Here is a 20803-nt window from a genome sequence, read left to right as displayed (position 1 = left end):
TAATGAAACCGCAATTGGTAACAGATATTTTATGCGCACCTTAGCCTTAATTGTTCTTAACGGCGATGAATTCCGTGTTGTGCCTGCAGAAGTCACTTTAAATGTGTAATTTCATTATAACACTGTATTATTACCGACACAGACGGCAGACCCTTTTGGGATGCAGGTATCAACTAAACGTTTGATGACCTGTACCTTCATACCATAGAAATGTTTTTCATTTAATGACTTACTTTTCAAGTGCACAAAACAAAATTAATCGTACAGTTGTTTTGCTTTGTTATCACACATTTATCCGATACGAGTTTAACTTCGAAGCATACAAACACTATTATCAATACGAGAAGATTCGTTTAATTAATAATAGACCACTTGTTTTCTCTGACACGTGTATGATGATAACTTTTGAATGTAAATATGTTGGTGCCAAGTATAGAGTCGATTATATATTATTTACATTAATACGATCGTTATGTAAACATCAGTAAATACTTACCGTCAAATAGCTTATTAGTATTCGAGTCAATATGTATTATCTCTGTTTATGTTACGATACGGCCCGGGTTAAATGTAATTAAAGAACAGGAACTGTAAATAAATCATTTTTTGTTGCTAAGAAAAAACTTTGAAGTCGAGAAGTTGGAATAATAGCGTAACATACTTATTAGTGCTTTATGGAAACTATTTTAAATATTAAAGATGCTTTTAGGTACAAGACTGTTTGGTACGGGTCATTACAATTATAATTTTATTTGTTTGGTAATTTTGTACTTTTAGTTCGTATGCTCTATGAAGGGATTGGACGCCAGATCTGTCTTATCTTGGGCTGTCATTTTAGTTTTACATGTAAATACACGGTGAACTTAAGTATAATGCTTAGAAAAAAGCGGCAGGGTGGTGTCCGAGGAAAAAAATAGAAGCGACGGAACGAAGCGGCCGTAAATCTCCTCTGCCGCGTCACATGTATCAAACGCGCGGTACAGCGGTTCCGGTAGCACTATAAATCGCAAAACGTGTTAGACGGATGTTCCATGGGGTTACTAAGTGCATGGATTCCAAGAGGGGACCTAATCTTTAGTTATTATTGAAGTTTTAAGTGTAAATAAACAGTGCACTTAAGTAGTCAATACTATTCAGTATTGGAAAAACTAATATTATCCTTGAACCTATCGCCGGCTGACCTGATACTAACCACTCGTAATTAAATATTAGCAAGATAAACCTCGGCTCCTGTTATCACTGGTCACGTACACAGCGATTTGAAGCGGCGCGCTATACAGCCAATATACAACAAATACTTTTCGTTACGATAACTGTTCATTTAAAATTAAAAAAAAAAATATTCGTAATCTGATCACGTCTTATAGAAACTTGTTTTTTTAGGTACGTATAAATAAATCTATTTTTAGCAGCGTTCGTAACGCGTGTCAATTATTAAATGTTTTTATTTAGTATATTTTCCTAAATAGATATATCTTGGTATACCAACTATTTCAAGATAACCTAGTTTCTATTGACGGTACTACCTTTCCTAAACATTTGTTTTACTCATCTCAACTTATTTCATAGTACATATAGGTTCCTGGTACCATTTTTCGACGTTTTCATTATTTAGACATTTCAAATAATTTGTTAACTATATTTTCTTTAATTCCCAAAAGAGATAACTTAAGATGTCATAGACTTGTTAATTATTTATAAACATTGATAAATAATCTCTTTGTCATTTTTTTATAATAGGTCTCATTAATTTTTTAATTTTGAAATATTTAACAACATATAAAGTTATTAAGAAACATGCACCGTTACAATTTGACACAAATTTTAAAAAATTAATAAAGATAAAAAAAATAGCCCATGTGGTAAATTTCGAATTTCGAAGTATAAAATGAGTTTTTAACAAAACTGCATGATATTTATATAGATAGTAGTTCGGCAAGGAGTTTGAAATAAAATTAAAACGTATCTATTGTATACTGATAAATGATGGAACAAATATAAATATTTAGGACTCGGAATAACACAGGCGGCGGTGTGTAACGCTGGCTCAACGCCGTCCGCGCCTTTGCCAGTTTTATTTGTTTTTTTTTTCTTTTTACAATTTCGCAAAGTTCGTATTCGCGAAGTTTATTTATTTATACAACGTAGTAAAATTTGTAAATTCCCCTGCACTAAATTGAGCCCAATTCGATTACTTTTAGCAACAGACTTGCGGCGCTGCCGAATTGGAATCCGGATTTAAATATTAATAAGTAACATTCATTTCACACACAGGGACGTGTTATTGGTTATTTTTGGATAAGCTCTGTATGAAAGTAAACATGGACGCTGAAAACTATGTTCAATCACAAAATCTCAGTAAACATGATTATACTTTAAAAAAAATATGTAAAGGGATAACAATTAGTAAATTTTATAAAGGATCATTGATTGTAGGTGTAAAAGCTTTAAAGCTGTGTAAAGTTACATTCGCTGTCAATTTACGTTATACAGAAATCAATGATTTCAGATATAATAATAATAATAATTTGAAATCTATGGACACGCCTCTGTCCGTCCGACCAGTGGTCTGTCTATGTCTGAAATAATGGTGACGATGAAATAACATTAGGATAGTAAAGTATAAAAATCGTTTCCTAAATTCGTATTACTATACATTAAAATGGATTATTATCTGTCCCTGAAGACTGCACTGCCAGAAGTTATGGACCTGTCGCATTTTGTTAGAGTTTCAGAGTGATAATCTCTTTAGCTCTTACATCTATATCCAATCACTCTGTATACAATAAAAAAAACTCAATATAAAACCTAAAATAACAACATTCCAAATTAGTCCCCATTTTAAAATTGTCGCATAACTAGACAGCATGACGTAGTTGACTTATGTTGGTATGTTGACAGTTGCGCACGCGCGGTTCGAGGAAGCCTCCGTCAATGGCCCGAGGAAGACGCATGCGAATGTTTTCAAAACGTATCTTTCAAAGAAGAGATACCTCTAAACAATACCTACATCCTTCTCATCTAGTACAGTTCATGATGATTTTGACGATATGATTTTGCCAGAAATTGAATAAAACAAAAATTTTTTGTCAAATAGGAAACATTAAGAGCCTTAATTCCCAAGTGGTCCAGGTGGACTCGCAGAGGTTCACGGGAGTCCTGACAAGGGTCTAAGTTGGCGTGACAAAATAATGGGAGTTCGCGATGCGCAAGCGGTCCACGAAAGTTTATTTGTTTTCGATAGTCAAGTATTAGAAATACCGGAAAGTAATGCCGCTTTCTTAAGTTAAATTCATACGACTACATTTTTATAAAGTTTTGATTTCTAATCAATTACTTATCCACCGTCGTTATCAACAACCTTCAATCAAATCCAGTATACAAATTTTCAATGCCGGAGCGGTAAAAATCAATAGTTTTTTCTGTCAAATATGTCTACAGAAACCACATTACTTTCCGGTCCCCCTAATGCTAAAATGTTGGCTTGAAGTTTTTGTTGGGACCTATCAATATGAGCTAATAATATTTTAAGAAGCTCAGCGGCTGTTACTTGTAAAAACTTGCATATCCCATATTCAATACAACGTGTCAGAACATGCAAAACGCTGCCGAAATTGGCAATTCTTTTTTAGACATGTAAAGAGACAAAATAGGACTTGTAGTGTCTGTATTTGCAAACCGATAATTTCTAGTTGAAATTTAGTCGCAACGCAATTTTTTATATTCAGATCTAGTTTTGACATTTTTTGACGTGTTTTGGAAATATGGTAGAAATCTAGAGAGTCCACCGCAAATAGAGAAATTTTTTAAACGATCTTTGAGTAAAAAATCTAGGAACCTCTGATTTAGAGATTAACAATGTATCACGTGATTTATATTTAACAAAACGGTATGCTTCATAATTTAATCTATTTTCACCTCTATCACAAGAAAACAGTAACCGGCAGGTAAACAAGTTTCGTAATTAAGAGATAACGTCATTGTTATTGTTTTTCGGGTAAAATTGTATAACTTTATAAACAGTTTGTTAATGTTATTTAGTTATCGCCTGGACTTTGATTTGTTGCAGATTTTACTATAAATCAAACAAATCACTGCTACACAGAGCAAGCTTTTAACTTTGCTCCATTTTACGAACCAGCATTTATTTATAAACAAGCGTTGTCGATATTTTTGAAACTGCATATTAATGTAAAAAATTAAATTAATTTTTAGGTACGGCTGTCCTAGAAAAATACAATGTTTTGAGTTTAGAAATTAAGTGTGATTTTTTTGTAAAGGATAGCCCGTTTTGCTCTATTAGTATTAACACATTCTGCGGGTTTGGCGGGACAGGGCGTAAAAGGCGCATGGTCGTTTAGGATATAAGAGCCACGGCTCGGGTCACTATTTACTACTTTATCACCGGATTGGGCGGCCGCGAGCTCATAGATCACTTGAGTGACCTCTGCTTGGGCTGTTACTCAAAATGCGTTTCACATTCCTAAATAAAGGCGTCTAAGAGGGCCAATCCTTAACTTAGTTCCTAGTGCCTGGCTAAAAATATGATGATGAGGTCTTTGTACTATAGAAAAACCAGAACGCTAGTAGCAAAATGTTAAATTAATATTAATACGTAAAAACAATACATAACCGCAATTAAGGAAGGAAATAAGCATAAGGGTAGTGGAAATAAATTTGTTATTGTAATTTGGTACATGAATTAATAACATTACAATTCATTATGATGAAAAGATTTTCTTCGTTGCTATATAATAATAGGTTTAAAATTAACTATTCTCCCACTTTGTGTTTCATTACAAAAAAAACAAACTTAGGGTTACTCAAGAAGCCATGTAGAGGATTATGCTTAGCATTAAATGCGAATTAGATATGAAGAGATCCGTAGATAAACTAAACAAACAGACCAAGCCCAGCGGATTGGCTAGTTGAAGTGGCAGTTACCGCGTTCTACATTGGAGATTACGGATTGGCAAGCAAGTAGTGAGTCTGCCAACACGGTGCACAGTCGACGACTACTTGGTCCTCAGAAGATGCTAAATGCAGGACACATCCCAGTCTTATTGGAATATTTGGGCGGAGCCTACGTCCAATTACTAGTGGACGTCCTGTAGCCAAAATGATGATTAAAATTATAACGCTAAAATATTGGATTATTGATTAATTATTACGTTTTTATAATGAACAAACGCAAAATAGTTACAGAAAATAATAATAACAATGTGTTTCAATATTATTTTATAACTATGTAGCGGAACTAAGAATTTTTTACGGGCGAGGTTCATTAAAAAGAACATTCGCTATTGGATATTTAGAAAAGGAATGTTTACGAATATATATAGTTAGTGCTGGTTGGTGCGGTGGAATTAATAGGCAACATTGAACTTGAACGGTGCGTGCGCTCGTGACGTCACCGCATACACGTGCGGGCGCGGGGCGACGCTCGACCGCCGCAAGGCCACGCCGCCTCGCTTCTCGAAACAAACCGTAAAAGATTATCCCCTTTGGTAACATTTCACTATTTTCTAAAGTATATCGTAGGTCCTTGAACATATTGAATACGTAAGAATAATATTACTGTTGACTAATTTAACACAATCGATGGCTGATACCGTTCTCGAGTAGCTGCCATAAACCGGTAGACGCGGCGTGGGTTGGTTCCCCACTAAGTGGATTGACAACTTAGCTAAGGTCGCTGAATGCAGGCAGCTCTAGACCGATCATCTTGGCGATTTTTGGAGGACGCTTATTCCTTGCAGTTGGCATCTATCGGCTGATATTAAAACATATAATGATGAGGATGATGAATTTAACATTCTCTAAGAAATAAACATAAATTTGCGGATTAATTTTCAGTTATCAAATGTTATTAATATATATATATATATATATATATATATATATATATATATATATATATATATATAGGGATACATTAACGTACTATGTTATCATACTCTTAATGCAAATTTTTCAATATTTGTATGTTATAAATCTTCTATTTGTCACGTGAAAATAGTCACAATACAAATCTAGGGCATATTAATATAGGTTATCATTTGCTTTATTTATCAATTTTGGCTAAAAAAGAGAGATTATTATTATAGAAGCGTATAGGTTAAACATTCGATATTGGGACACTCAGTAGAATGTTGATGCTTATTCCGAACCGTCGTTAGTCGGCCATTAACCAAAGATAACATTTCAATCCATTACTGAGTGGCCTCGCCTCTAGACTAAACTGGCAATGTACCACGTAAGTTATATTCATATATCTTTAAATATCCGACCTGTCTGCATGGTTTCTCTGTATGATCACAGTTATAAATGTAACTCGGATTACCTAGTTACATATATAACGATTCTAAATGCAGAGTTCCGAGCAGTCCAGTAGACATATCGATCGTCTCCAATATATTTAGATTACAGGGGTACAAGAAATCTGGAGCTTGCTACCGATATAACAATGATCTCTAAACAAAAGGAGGTAACATTTGTTTTAATATGTAAAGAAATAAGTAAGCGTACAAGAGTTTATTTGATAGTAAGCAATGTACTTAAAAGGGCTTGACAACTATCAATGTACTCGTATATATGTCAAGTGAACTTTAAAGCTAAGATCGTCGAACGACGCTGAATGCTTCTGCCTACCAATCTACGAAAGCTATTGGGACGTTTATAACCTGCAATTGACGTCCTATAGCCGAAATAATAATAATGAACTGTGGATTTCAAAACTTTTTAAAATTACGATTATTGATAAGTCCTCCAGTAAATATAATAAATTTATGATTATTCAACTTGATTTAGACGACGACTGTCTATTCAAGTCCTTCGGGCATTTCTCGTACATGTTTTAGCTATCAGCGGTAAAAACTAACCTATTTTTCCAGTTGAGATCTCTATAAATTTCTTTACTTAGTTATATCTCGTCTGTCTTTTTTTCCATACAGTATAAAGTATTACATTATGATTTACGTAAATATCTTTTCGTCGGTAAATTTATTGTTTTTATGGAGTCAAAAAAATTGTTACATAACAATGACACATGATTTCAGAATAATAAACATAACACATTGATCAATTTACAAAAAAATTATGTACATCAAAAGATATTTATCTAATCTGCATCGGATTACGCCAATGCACTTTACGTTAAGTAGATAATGTGTTGCCACTTGCCACTTATTTACTCCATGAAGCAACCTTTCTAAGGTTAAAGTTTATCTAACGGCACACTGTCGTAACAACTAGAGGAGCTTGCGTATGTCCACTGAAAGTTGATAGGTTAATTAAAAACCATTAAAATTAAATAATAAATATCAAATTTTAATTCGGTCAGACCAAAATGTTAATGTCCCAGGCAATTTCCATTAAAACTCCGAGATTTTATAAATTAAATGGAATAGATATAATGCCAAGTAAAATGTGCAAGATATATGAAAAAATGTAAGACATAAAACCAATGCCAAGCGTGGCGATTGTGATTTTTCACCCCATAGATATCCTTGGGGGAGGCCTATGGCTTATAGTGGTCGCCTATGGGCTGAAATGATGACGATCTGACGAAATATAGTAATTATCAAATATTATAACAATTAATGATTAAAGAGAGAGAATAAAAACTTTGTTTTTGTTATATTAGAATTAATTACACTTTCAATAACTGTGTTATATCATAGAAAAAAGATGAATAAATTAATACATTATTACTTATTTTCAATCATTACTTATTTAAAATATGGTGTTATTTAAAAAACATTTGTTTATATTATTTGTTTTATTCTTAACGTTACTAACAACACGTTACATTGGGTTGCACTTTTTTGTAATAACTGTAGTTTTTTTTTATAAAGATTGTATTAGTTATTTTATAACTTAACGTTAACGTTAAGGTTCCATAATAATTGACATTAGCTAAACTAAAGTAAAACAAAAAAATAAAAGTATATAGGAATATTGAACAAATGATCAATTTAATATAAAACCTATCAGGAAACGTAACAATTGTGTTGTTCTAAAAATCTAGAACCTTTTACATATTAAATTTATGTAATATATAATAAATTTCTCATTATTTAATTATGGCTAAGTATTTGTTCTATTCATAATATATAAATAAAAAATATGCATAACTTTTGGGTTATCTTTGACCTAACCTATTATGCTCTAAAAGTGAACTTTGTGATAAGATTAAGTGTAAGTCAGGTAGAATTTAGTCAATCCTTCTAGATATTTGTTCAGATAATAACAAAATAACATTGTAGTTACATAGAAAACATCACACTAATAATTTTTGATTGGCCACCGTTAAATATGTTGACAGAAACATGATATTGGAACATATTCAGGCCAAAATTGAAAATAAACCAATAAAGCTTTTTTTAAACATTCCAGTTTAAATAAGTAATCATTGCCGATAGTCAGTCATTAAAAAGAGCAAGCAAGCATGCTGCGAATTTGCGTATTGTACTCTTCTTGCATAAGATGTTTCGCAAACCTCGCTACATTATAGCTGCGAAAGCTGTGACGTAACATGCGCGAGCGCACCGGCGAGGCAGTCCATTGATTAGACTGCCTCGTGAATGTAAACTGTTACCTAATCCTAGCAATTCTTATTCTTAATTCGCGATAAAGCATTTAGACTCGAAATCGTTCACCGGCAACAGTTTACAAGAGCCATTCTATTATTGTTCATTATTACAGGATTACCTAACTTCTAAACAACCTGTTTGTTTTTATGTCACTAGAATAGTGATTGAAGAAATTTTAACAATTTATTTTTTGGAACCTTTATTTTACACTTGTGCTATTTGTACTACTTACTATATTAACATTTAAAAATTCTTTTAGAATTCTAAATGTTCTTCCTAGTTTTGTTAACAGTGCATAAATACGTTCAATCTTCATTTTATCACATGTAATATTAGTCTTGAAAAATATTCAAAAAGGATATACGTAGCTTAACAATTTTTTTACTTTAATAGCCACCAAAAAGCTTTTCAGTGTATCGTTTTAACGGTATATTTAAGTATGATATATAAATGAAATAATTATCATTTTGAAAAAACATATTTTTATAATAAATATCAAAGGCGACAAATATATTAGCAACCAATAAAGCACACAGTAATTTACATAACATTACTTGTAAACATATAAACTCTGTGCGTCTATGTAACAATTTTGACAGCATGACATAAGATTCAGATTTGTTTGTTTATTTGTCTGATTAACCTATACACGAAGTGAAGCTAAGAGTCATACAAACATCCTACTGTCTAAGGGCCGAGTTGATAAACACGGTGTCCTTTCTAGCTGTAATTGTTTATAACAACAATGTCACAGTTATAAATATGAATTGATCTAGAAAATTGTTAAGTTCCGTACAGCTAGCTTCGTTCGTTATGCTTCTTTAGAAATTAATCATTTCTTTGGCAGAATTAACTGTCACGAAATAAAGCTATAAAAACTTGAAAACTGTGGAACCTTATTTTATGTTAATGTAAAAATAAAATTTAAAACATATTTATTCAAGTAGCATTTACATGTGCTTTTGAATCTATTATTTTAACACTATAAGTAGCAAACTATCACCGGTCCGGAACGCTGATCTGTTGAGAAGAGTCGAACAGAAACTCAACAGCTGCTCTTTTAAATGATGATTAAAAAAATTTTTTCCCTGTATACATTATAATATCAATCATGTAAATGAATCAACAAGTCAAATTTCACACATTTCGACCAACTAAAAACTCTTGAACGCTGCAGTAACATTTTTAATAATATAATTTTAATTTTATATTTAAAACTGAGAAGGGAGGTCTGAGATATCTCGCGGAACTTTATTGTGTATGCGTACACCCATATACCCATAAAGGCTTTGTTAACTTTTTGAAGACAAAATTTAGGCATTACGAGTTTATCATTGGTATCGTTTTAGTCCTAGCACATCTATGGTTAGATACAGGCCTCCCCCACAGGTGTATCCAATAACCTTGTGGGAGGACATGCTACTGGCCGGTCTGTATTCTCCACTCCAGAACCTTGAGACTCCAGCGGCTATCAGATCTACGCTCTATGAGGTCTGCCTACTTCCACTTTAACTTGCCAGTCCGCTGGATTATATCAGTTATTTTCGTTCGTTTACTGACACCATTCCTGATGCTATATCGTACAAAAATTTCGACCATTATTATAATTAATAAATCAATAGAATTTCTCAGGTATATTACTAGTCTGATAGAGTATGATTTGTCCAAACCCATGAACTTGACCATGTATAGTCATGTGTTCTTTTATAAATTAATAGTCAATGTTATGTTGTATCTGCGACTGTAGTCAAAAACCATATGTTTATAGATGTAATTACTGGTTTTATAGTTATTCGGTCCGCATTTGACAACACTTTTATACTTCTAATTTATTTTTCATTTTTTTTATATTAAAGACCTTTGTATATAATGTGTAATAAGAGTAAATAAATAAATTTTTGTAAGCTAGAAATTGAATATGTGAGACAAAGGTTAAAGTACACTCCGGTTACGTGTATTCATCAATATGTAGCGGAGTGTGCGTGGGGTCGAAAGGAAAATGATAACATCGCCTGTATTTGCAGTAATATGAAGCAGTGAACTGCCGACTACGGAACTTTCAATGTTGACACATTGCAATAGGATACCGTTCTTTTGGCCGTGAGAACGTTACACGCTTGTTCTGCTGCAAAGAATCGCATGTTCGACGTAATGTAATCGTATTTTATTTTTATCTTGCAACTTACAACCCGCTGTTCGTCAGTCAACGTTCCGAACCGTAATTCCATAATGGCTTCATGAACATTCCTCATATTGTTTGTACGAGCGTAATGATCATGTAATTTAATTTACTCTTAAAACGACAATACGTGTACGTAAATAAATTTGTATTAATTTTTAGCTTCAACTTGATTTAATAGTAGAAATTTTTATTTATATGTCCTCAAAATATTTTATTTTAAATTTTTTTGACAACGAGGTATCGCCTTTACTTATTATACTTAATTAATAAAAGTTAATAGTTTCCATTGCTAAAACAATATATTTGATGTTTACTTTTTCTTGTGCATTCAAGTTTTGTCGTTGAAACTGCTGACTGCGTCACTCCAGTATATTCATTTACTTAATGACATTGTTTCAAGTGTTTTTATACCTTAAAACAATTGTCGGGCGGAGCGTTCATTCATGTATGTTAAATTATACGCGAGTTGAAAAATACAGGTATGCGAGTATTATCGCGCCTAATGCCGCTGATAAAGCCAGATATCGCTACGTAGGCGGTAGCATGCTTGATAACAGTCGAACCGTTATAACCCGAGGCCACATGTGTGCGATGAATGCACACTCACGTGAGTTTTTTTAACATTTTCATTTGTTTCGGAAATATCGATATTAATCAATACATCTTTTTATTTTCTTCACAGCTATACATAATAAAGCCTCTATTTAATTTATCATAACACATATTTTACTTATTTTACACTTTAATAACAGTAACACTGGACAAAAGTACAAAATATATAATTTACAATTAAAATTTAAGCCAATTTGAATTACGTCACAATGCCCCATTACTTAGGGCAGCTAAAACTAAATTTTATATTTGGAATAGATTGTAAAGATGTAATAACATCAATTAAATAATTGTTACGATTATTAGTGTAAAAATAGTGTAAAAAAAATAGCAGATATTTGTGTGGTATAAATGTTATATAATCAAAATGACTCGGAGTAATTAGTAACGCTGTGCACACAATTATCTCGACAAACAGCCGTTATGACCAAGAAGTAATCTTATTGATAAATTGCGTGACCGTGTATATTTACAAAGCCATTGTATTCCAAAACTTATCTAATATTGCTTGTATGCTTAAAACACATAAACAACAAAGATTAGATACTAACGTCCTCAGTAAATTTTCAATCTATGGTAATTTTTTTGCCAACATAATATTTTGTTTTGTCGTAGACTGAAATAAATATTTTTTTGTTTCAAGTACAATGTTTACGTTTTTCCCATTAGTACATGATAATTGTTCCAAACGTACGACGCAGATCAGAGAAATAGCTTTCCAAATAAGTATATGTATAACCGATATACTGTATATGGTAACATCAATGTGACGAAAGCATAAAATCTAAATAAAAATTGATCGTGCCTTGTTTCATTATTAATTAGAAAGGTGTTTAATGTTATTTTCTGTTTTATTGAGTTATGAACGTTTAGATATAAAATTGCTTAATAAAAAGCCAGGGGCGTAAACAGCCTTATACAAAAGGCAAATATATATAATTTTGTACTTTGTACAACGAAACTAATGTAAACTAATATTATTTTTTGAAACTAAATACATCTCAAAAACTAAATTTAATGACGCATTTTTAAAATTACTCCTTTAATTGCGTATAGACCTAAACAAACGTCAATTTGTAACATGTTTCGATATAGATTACTTCAAAACTGCAAACAAGGCGAAAGGAATTATCTGTAACTTACATAAACAGAAACTATATATGTGTTGGGTTAGCGATTTACTATCAATGTCGATCTATTCTTATCGGTTTCAAGCCTGATATCACAAAAATAAACATTTTATCAACTGATAACAATACCTTGCAATAGTTCTTTGAATGAACATATTTGTACAAAGTAAATTAATATATGGAACTGGTAACATGTTACAATAACAGATGTCGTGGATACTAACATCAAAAATGTTTAGGAGCTTATCCACCCTACCCTTATGTGTTTTCTTCTCTGTTAAAAAATTGATCTCTTTTGTGTACATGAATAAGAATGAAAATATTATCAAAACATAACTAATGATGTATTCACAGACACATAGACTCAAGAGCTTATATAAAAATAACTCTAGTGATTTTATGAGTTATACGATACATAAGTTTTTAAAATACTTAGAGATCTTTCTTCTTATAGTAATTTTGAAAACGATTTTTCTTACTTCATTACCATTACGTTATTGTTATATATGAAATGACTGTAAATGTCTAGTCAAATATATATATATAAGTTACCGGCCTGTCGCATTTAAATATAAATTAAGTTAATACAGGATGATTAGAAATAGTGGTAAAAGTTTTTAATGGGTGAACAATATATATATATATATATATATATTACCTATATTCGAATAGAATTGCATTTTAACTTAATTATTTAGATATTAATGATAATATGATTTAATACAGGCATTAATAGAGTACCGGTTCGAGATGGACTAAGTAGCGATTCGTTCCGTTGTCTCGATATGGTTAAGCATCCAGACGATCCTGATAATTTTCATTATATTAATAATTTTCCATGTCGGAGGTCATCAGCGCGGTACTAAACAATATTTATAGCTAGTCTTCCGCTATATACTTTTTTGTGTTATTAATTAATGCGACTTTTAAAGGCTAAATTATTTGTTAAAATAACTTAAATTAATTAATAATTATTTCCTTTATAATTAGCAAAGTATAGGAATGAGAATGTGTATTTATATGAAATAATTAAGTACCTACGTAAAGTAATTAATTAGCAACATTTAATATTATTGTTATTTAATTAAAATTACGTAATAAATAAACAGGTTCCAAGACGTTTTATATAAAAGGAGATAATAAGATCGAGCAGGGATTTTATCAGCACTATACGTACTTTGTATGCCGCACAAAATATTGAAACACAAATCTCTAACGAAGCTTCGGTGAATGTCACTTTTGAATTTAAAATCTTACCATGAATAATACACAATAATGTCCAATAAGTTATGTCACAGTTCAAAGCAAAACTGTTTAAGCTGTACTAGTCGGCTACGGAAACAATCCTTTGCCGTGTGCATTTGCATTTAATATTTAAATCTTGTAATGAATAATTACAGTTAACATAATTAATCCATTAAACCACTAACACATAAAGTCTGTGATAAGATTACGTCTTTTTTAGTTATTTATATGGTTTGATTGGAAATAGGTGTAAAAGCTTTAAAAGGATGAATGTATAGCTATCATTGAATGTACACAAATCAAAAGCTAAAAATAATAAATAACGTAATGATCATAGACCACGGGTTCGATTCCCGAGATGCAATCTTATGGAATTTACACTTTATGCATTAATTACGTAAGTTTGCCACTGTTCACAAGTTTCCAGTGGATAGGCAGCATCAGCGACCTCTCCCAATCGCCAACCCGTCTGCCAAACGTGGCAATTATGGTAAATATAGATATCTTTGCATGTGGCCAATGCCTTGTGGGCGTCTATCGCCTGAAAAGTGTATAGATAATATGGTAAGAATAAGCGTTTTCTAAATTCGGTTTACTACATATTCAAGTTAATTATTGTTTATTATCTGTCCTTGTCGATTTTACACTTACAGAAGTTACCGGCCTGTCGCATACAAATAGAAATATAAATTAAGTTAATATAGGATGATTAGAAATAGTGGTAAATATTTTAATGGGTGAATGTATTGTTCCTGTTGTCAGATAATAAGTTATACTTTCACCCCTTTGAAGATTTTATCACCTATTTTCAATCACCTGTATATTGTATAACATAAAAATGAATACGGTTTTACAAGTACTATCGATTCATAAAATATTTTATATATGAGATGTAAACGATAATCCGATAAACTGTCAAATATTGAATGGCGTAATGGATTAACATATGGAAAGTTCCGCGTCATGAAAAGAGAGGTGGGAGGCAGATGGGGCTACGAGCTACGTTGATAACTTTGTGATCCGACATAAAATTTTAATTTCGTACTTGCTGAAAATATTCCTTTTATAAATTCATCTGACAGTTCGGTATCCATATTTTTAATCCTCAATTGCATTCTTCGTATTTTTTGACTTTTGCTAGTTGCACTCTTTGCATGATTTCGATATTTTGACGATTACCATTAATTTTCTTATTGAAATTAAAATTTGATTGAAATTGAAAATTGAAAATACTATAACACTCCAAAGCACAATGTTATACGATGAGTTGTGGTCTTTAAAAAACAGGTGTGACATTAGTGAGAATATAAATTTCAAAAGAGAACGATTCAAAACTTTTTCATTTGTGTTACACATCAGATATTAATCTGAGAATATTCTTTTAATATAGCGTGTGTTCGTCGATCATATGACAATTTATTAAAAAAAATGTTAAATACAGTTCTTGAGGATCGCCTAAAAAGATATTTTAATCACAAATGTAGGAGTAAAGGTATTTCCTGTGAGTAAGAAAATGAAAGCAAAACGTCTTCTACAAATGCCGCAACTAATGAACCGTGAGCCAATATAAGATACAAGTCTCAACAAGTGCGTGTAGGTTGACCATGCTGTTTTGTTTGTTCTAGAAACAATTATTTTTTGTGGTCTTCCCATTTTACTAGACGCTTGTATACTACAAATAACTAAAGTCATAGCCTTACATGCATTATTTAAATGGCTAACATTGGCAAGAAGAATGAGTGTTTTATTTTTGGTCTGATTTATTTATGTATATGTTATTTTTGACGCAAGTTGCAAACCAGATGCTCTTACATACGATTACCCTTCGGGATATTTATGTTCTTTTTTTAATTTTAAATTTCATGTATTTTTATACAACGCATAACAGACCTATTATTTATACGGCAACTTATACGATACCAGCAGTACGCATAGTTAAAAACTTATGCCCACTGCTGTAATACATTGTGATATTTCCAAAGATTACTTAATGGAAAATGCCAAATCGTTTTTTTAATCGTCTAGTTTAAATAGAGGTTCCATCATTTTTAAAATTCAGCACAGTAACCCTAGGCATGCGTACGTTAGGGTCGAAGTTTATCGCGACGAACTGAATGCGCCGACGATTGTCTTTGTGCTTTTCCTTGTTATAATTTGATCACATTAATTATTGGAAACAATGTTTTGTACAAGTTTGGCCTGTTTATAAATCATCGAGTTGTCTCTTTTCAGTTCAGAAATTAATATCAAAATTATCATTGTAATGAAAATATCATGAAAATTTAACATAATAGACTCAGAATATTGTTTTATTTTAAAAAAAAATGGATGTTATTAAAATTTAACTAGGCTTTTTGTGTTTGGAAGCAATGACGTAAAGAACGAATGACGAACTTTTTTATAAATAATCATGATTGTCAAACGCATCATGCGATGTGGTTTAGTCAATGCATGCTTCTGGGCGTACTTTTGCAGTCGGTAGGCTAATACCTGCCATTATCATTCAATTGTTTGCCTAATTTGAATACTTGTCGGTTTCCTTATCAAACAAATCACTAAGGACGTTTCGAAGGTTAGTTATTTACGTAAAATAGTGTCAATGGATATGAACATGTATTCTATTAATACGAATCATAGACACCCTTTCATATGTACGTTGTTATTAATCATGTTATAAAAAATAAATACACATTAACATTATTTGTTATTAAAATCAAGGTTACAGATTGAAGTTAAGCTTATATAACTTATAAACAACAATAACAAATTATAATGTTTGTTTAAATTGATAAATAAAATAATACTATAAATGGTAAGGTATAACAACATGAATTTATGAGGGAAATGATTAAACAGCTGGCACGAAAGCCGCCCTGTTTTTGTACAGTAGTCTGTCACTGGCAGCCCTAGGTAATAACGACACGTAGCTGGCAGGTAGTGATCACAATATGGAACGGGCGGCGGGCGATGTTGCCGACACACTCAGAAACAACCTAAATAAAGCGGGCCAGGGAATAGCCGTCTCGGCGGGCGGAACGCACACACACGCGGCCCGCGCACACCGCCGCCGCACACACGGCCGACCCGCCAGACGAAAATAAAATTCACTCGTATGCGCCATGCAAATAGGAAGGTGGCCGGGGATATAACGCGAACCGTCCGAGGATCCTTACGTTTCGTGGCACTGTCGCGAGACGGTCACGGGCGCAGCATCTCAGGCCGCGGGTCACAGACGCTCACTCGGAGATCTCATCCGAAGGCGCCGTCCGCCACTCCGAACTGGTTTCGTGGGCGCGCTCGGAATCCGATGGAAAAGTACACGAGCGACGTCCGAGTACATTCGGCACACGCGATATCGCGGCTGTCTCACTGCGGTCACTCGGCAGGAAAATCAACGGGCGGAGATTAGCATGAATGATATCATAGGTCAGCGTCGGGGACGAGCAGCACGAACACGATGCGACGACGGCGCGGGTCGCAGCGCGACTGACGGCGGCACTACGTGGAGCGCCGTGCGTAGTGAGTGGCCGTGAGGCGCGGGGACGAGGAAACCCGGCGCGAGTACGGCGCGACAGCCCCGCGGGCCGGGGGGAGCGGATTAATCACGTAGTAAGTATGCCCCTCCCTCCCGTCTACCTCCCTCCCCCCACACATACAACGCGGCCCGAATCCACCTCACCCCGCACCGATAGAACCTGCGCCCACCCGACACATGGATAAATACTAAATGCAACACGAACGCTCGTCGTGCCAGACTGAAACCGGACACTTCTCGAAGCTAAATGAATTCCTGTGTGAGCGTTGCCACCGAATCTTGGCTCCGCGTGTCCGCTGCGTCCGTCGGCGAGGCGCCGCTCCTTCACTCGCCGCGTCTATGATGCAATTATTTAACGTCCATAAGAAAGTCTTAAATTATTTGACTTCCACCAAACTCGTTGAAACAAACACTGAATCCATTAGCCTTATTTTAATTCTTTATAAGCGAAATCCTTTCGTGACTTGCGAACGATTTACATCATCATATCATTCAATTCAAATCGGTTCTGTGATTCACGCTTCAATTCCTCGTCTTGTTACATTGAATAATAATTGAGTGGTTAGTAGTTGCTCTCTATAGAACGGTTTTTCCAGTTCACAGCTCGTTTACAAATACATTTTATGTGATGCATGCTGTTTTTTTATTTTACCAGCAATTTTTTTGCCATGTAGTTCATAACATTGTGTTTATTTTAGAAAATATTGTAGCGCATTTATGGAATTCTGTTAATATACGTTTATATTACATATACATGTGTGCATAAACATATATTTATTAATTAATTGTGAAGCCAGTATTTATTAAGTATTAAGTACTGACATGTTCTTATTAATAATGTTACACGTTTATGCAATATTTATTTAAATGAAATAACATGCTATTTAGAATGGTGTAAACAACGCTTACAGAATACTTCGATGTCTTAAATTAACGTGGTTCGTAAATCTAGCTTTAAGATCTCCAACGTGCATTAAATGGTAGTGAAGCTATCACTAAGAAGGATGTAAGTTGAGCGAAATAGTTACAGTAGCGTTGTAAATACTTGCGCCTAATCCCGCCCCCTTCCATTGTATTCCTGAAGCGGTTTCTAAGATAAGCTTTAAAAAGGAATGAGTGGGTCCTTGAGAACAAATGGTAGGACCATTACATGTTCTTTTGTTAAAGAAATATGTTCCGTTTATCTTGATTAACGTTTACGGGCTCAGCCCTTTGTTACCTTAAATACTTATTATGTTTTTTATACTACGATATAAAAAAGTATATATTGTCCAGAACTCAAAATATCTAGAATACAAGTTGATTTTCAAAGACATCAACGCGTTGAACTCTTCGGCAAGGGCCATCGATCGATTTGTTACGGTTTGGCGCAATAAGATTTAAACTTGTTTTCTTTTATTATTACGAGGAAAGAAAGCTGTTCATCCTTTTGAATGTATTTTGATACATAAACAGTTACACGCACTCTTATACTATATAAGGGCTTTAAATATTAGATACATATTTTATATCTTTAAGAAAATTCACTGTCTATTGTATAGATTGGCCTAATGTATTAAAAACGGAAATAAAGTTATTTCTAGAAACCTTATCCAAACCATTTTCATGCTCCATTAAATAATTACGTAGTAAAACTAAAAGTTTTCGATTTAATGACAAACTTTCAAATATTTATTTAGCCTTAATACCTGCAATTCTGTGATGAGAGTAACAATTTGAATATAAATGCTACGGTACAATCGAAAGTTTTTGGCATTGTTGAGTTTCCTGTTTTCTCTCTTTGTTTTGTTCGTCTCGATATTATTTAGGTCATTCCGTTCAGAAATGGACGATGGAGTTACATGTTGATTGCCACTAGAGCGTAACCAGTAGGGGAAACGATGTTAACACTTTTTATGCACAATACTGAATTGTTGCAGAATATTCAAGGTTAAACATATTCCTAAAGTATTATCACTAACAAATTTCTGAATATGAATATTGACTTGAAAAATATTCCTTAATATAAAATCATAATGAACAAAGAGTGTTGAGCATTTTAAAAATGATGTTGTATTAGATGTGATAAGATACACATGAAGCTATTTATTAACAATAAACATAATAGATGAAAAGGATAAAGTACGTTTATTCAACACAGGAACTTTTAACAGAACTCTCATAGATCGTCAATTTATTATCTATTTATTTTTTTAATCTATTTTATTTTTGGTTAGTAAGATGTTATACTTGTAGAGAAAAAGCAGGAAGAAACTAACACAGATTTATACATGTACAATTTATTAGATAAAGCCTAAATAAAATCATGTTTTGATTTTTTTGATCAGACGACGTCACTGTCAAGGATTCTTTTCATTTAAATATTCGTTTATTGAATAATAAGCTTTTCCTGGCAATTTATTTTCAAAATGCGTTTTGAATTTTGGTAATAAATTCAGTTATTAATATGCCGAGTTAGTACATACTTCCAATGCTATTTACAATCAATTGACGTTAATCGTAGCTTTTGACTAATAACGTATACCAAACGATAGAATAATTTCTCCATTGCTAGACTTATAATAAATTGTCAAAAGAATTTTAGTGTAAGGGCACAACACACATTGAGAATTATTTGTTCGCCTGCACGCTATTTTTATGTTAATTAAATTTGTAATTTTATATTATACAAAAAATAGTAACCTAGCTCAAGGTATTTATCATCGGAACATTGGATAATCCATCGGATGAATAAAGATTTTTTGAATTTGAATTTGAAAAGTTTAAATTTGCAACTAACAAACCAGACTGACGGATATATGTATATATAGATGGATAGATAATAGAAAAAATGTAAGTACGCACGACGGTGCACCTGATTGCAGTTTGTTGACTCTGTTGCCCGGATGATGCGCTGGCTCAGACGTCTGCCGGCCCACGCACTACTATAATTAATACTCTCGTATAAATCTAACATATATGGGTGGATTATATATGTCCTTATTCATATAACTCTGTCATAATTTTTTAAAAGTAACTATATTTTTATCCAGACATACGTCCATTTCAAAATTTGTGATAATCAAATTCGTTCGCAAAATCGAACACTGTTTAATTTTTAAAAAGTCAATTTCATCTAATTTATTTTAAATATGAGAAAGTCAATATTTACTCATTCAGTTAATGCTTGTATAAACAAATAAAAAATGTGTAACAATATGTTTGTACGTATATTAAAGCAAATACAATATTGACTGAACTGGATCACTTATAAATTTTTTCTTAAAGTATTCAATGATGCACATATTTCATGAATCGTTTTGGAGCAAGGCCTCAGCATTGAATATTGAGTATATCGAAAACGGCATTCTGTTTCCGAAAATTGTTTATGAACACAAGTAAATTAAAAAATTACTATTTACTTGACATTATTCTTTTACTTTTACTTATTGATAAATGTTACTAATTATGATTTTTAATTTATAGTCCATGTCTTTTTTAAATCATTTTATAAAAAATATTTAAA

General features: G+C 32.7%; 1 protein-coding gene across 1 annotated transcript in view; it reads right to left on the bottom strand.

The window, feature by feature from the left end:
- The window catches only part of Atx-1 (Ataxin 1), a 41181-nt gene extending 23931 nt beyond the window's left edge, over positions 1-17250 (bottom strand). Inside the window, exon 1 of the mRNA XM_068762384.1 lies at positions 16937-17250. The gene's annotated coding sequence lies outside the window, so the exon portion shown is untranslated. The remainder of the gene's footprint in view (positions 1-16936) is intronic.
- Positions 17251-20803: the final 3553 nt, after the last annotated feature.

Source organism: Battus philenor, unplaced genomic scaffold (genome assembly GCF_028537555.1).
Source record: "Battus philenor isolate CCGP_79_NKW_IND1 unplaced genomic scaffold, ilBatPhil1.0.hap1 SCAF_16, whole genome shotgun sequence".
Classification (NCBI taxonomy): Eukaryota; Metazoa; Arthropoda; class Insecta; order Lepidoptera; family Papilionidae; genus Battus; species Battus philenor.
This window is presented reverse-complemented; position numbering and strand designations above follow the sequence as displayed.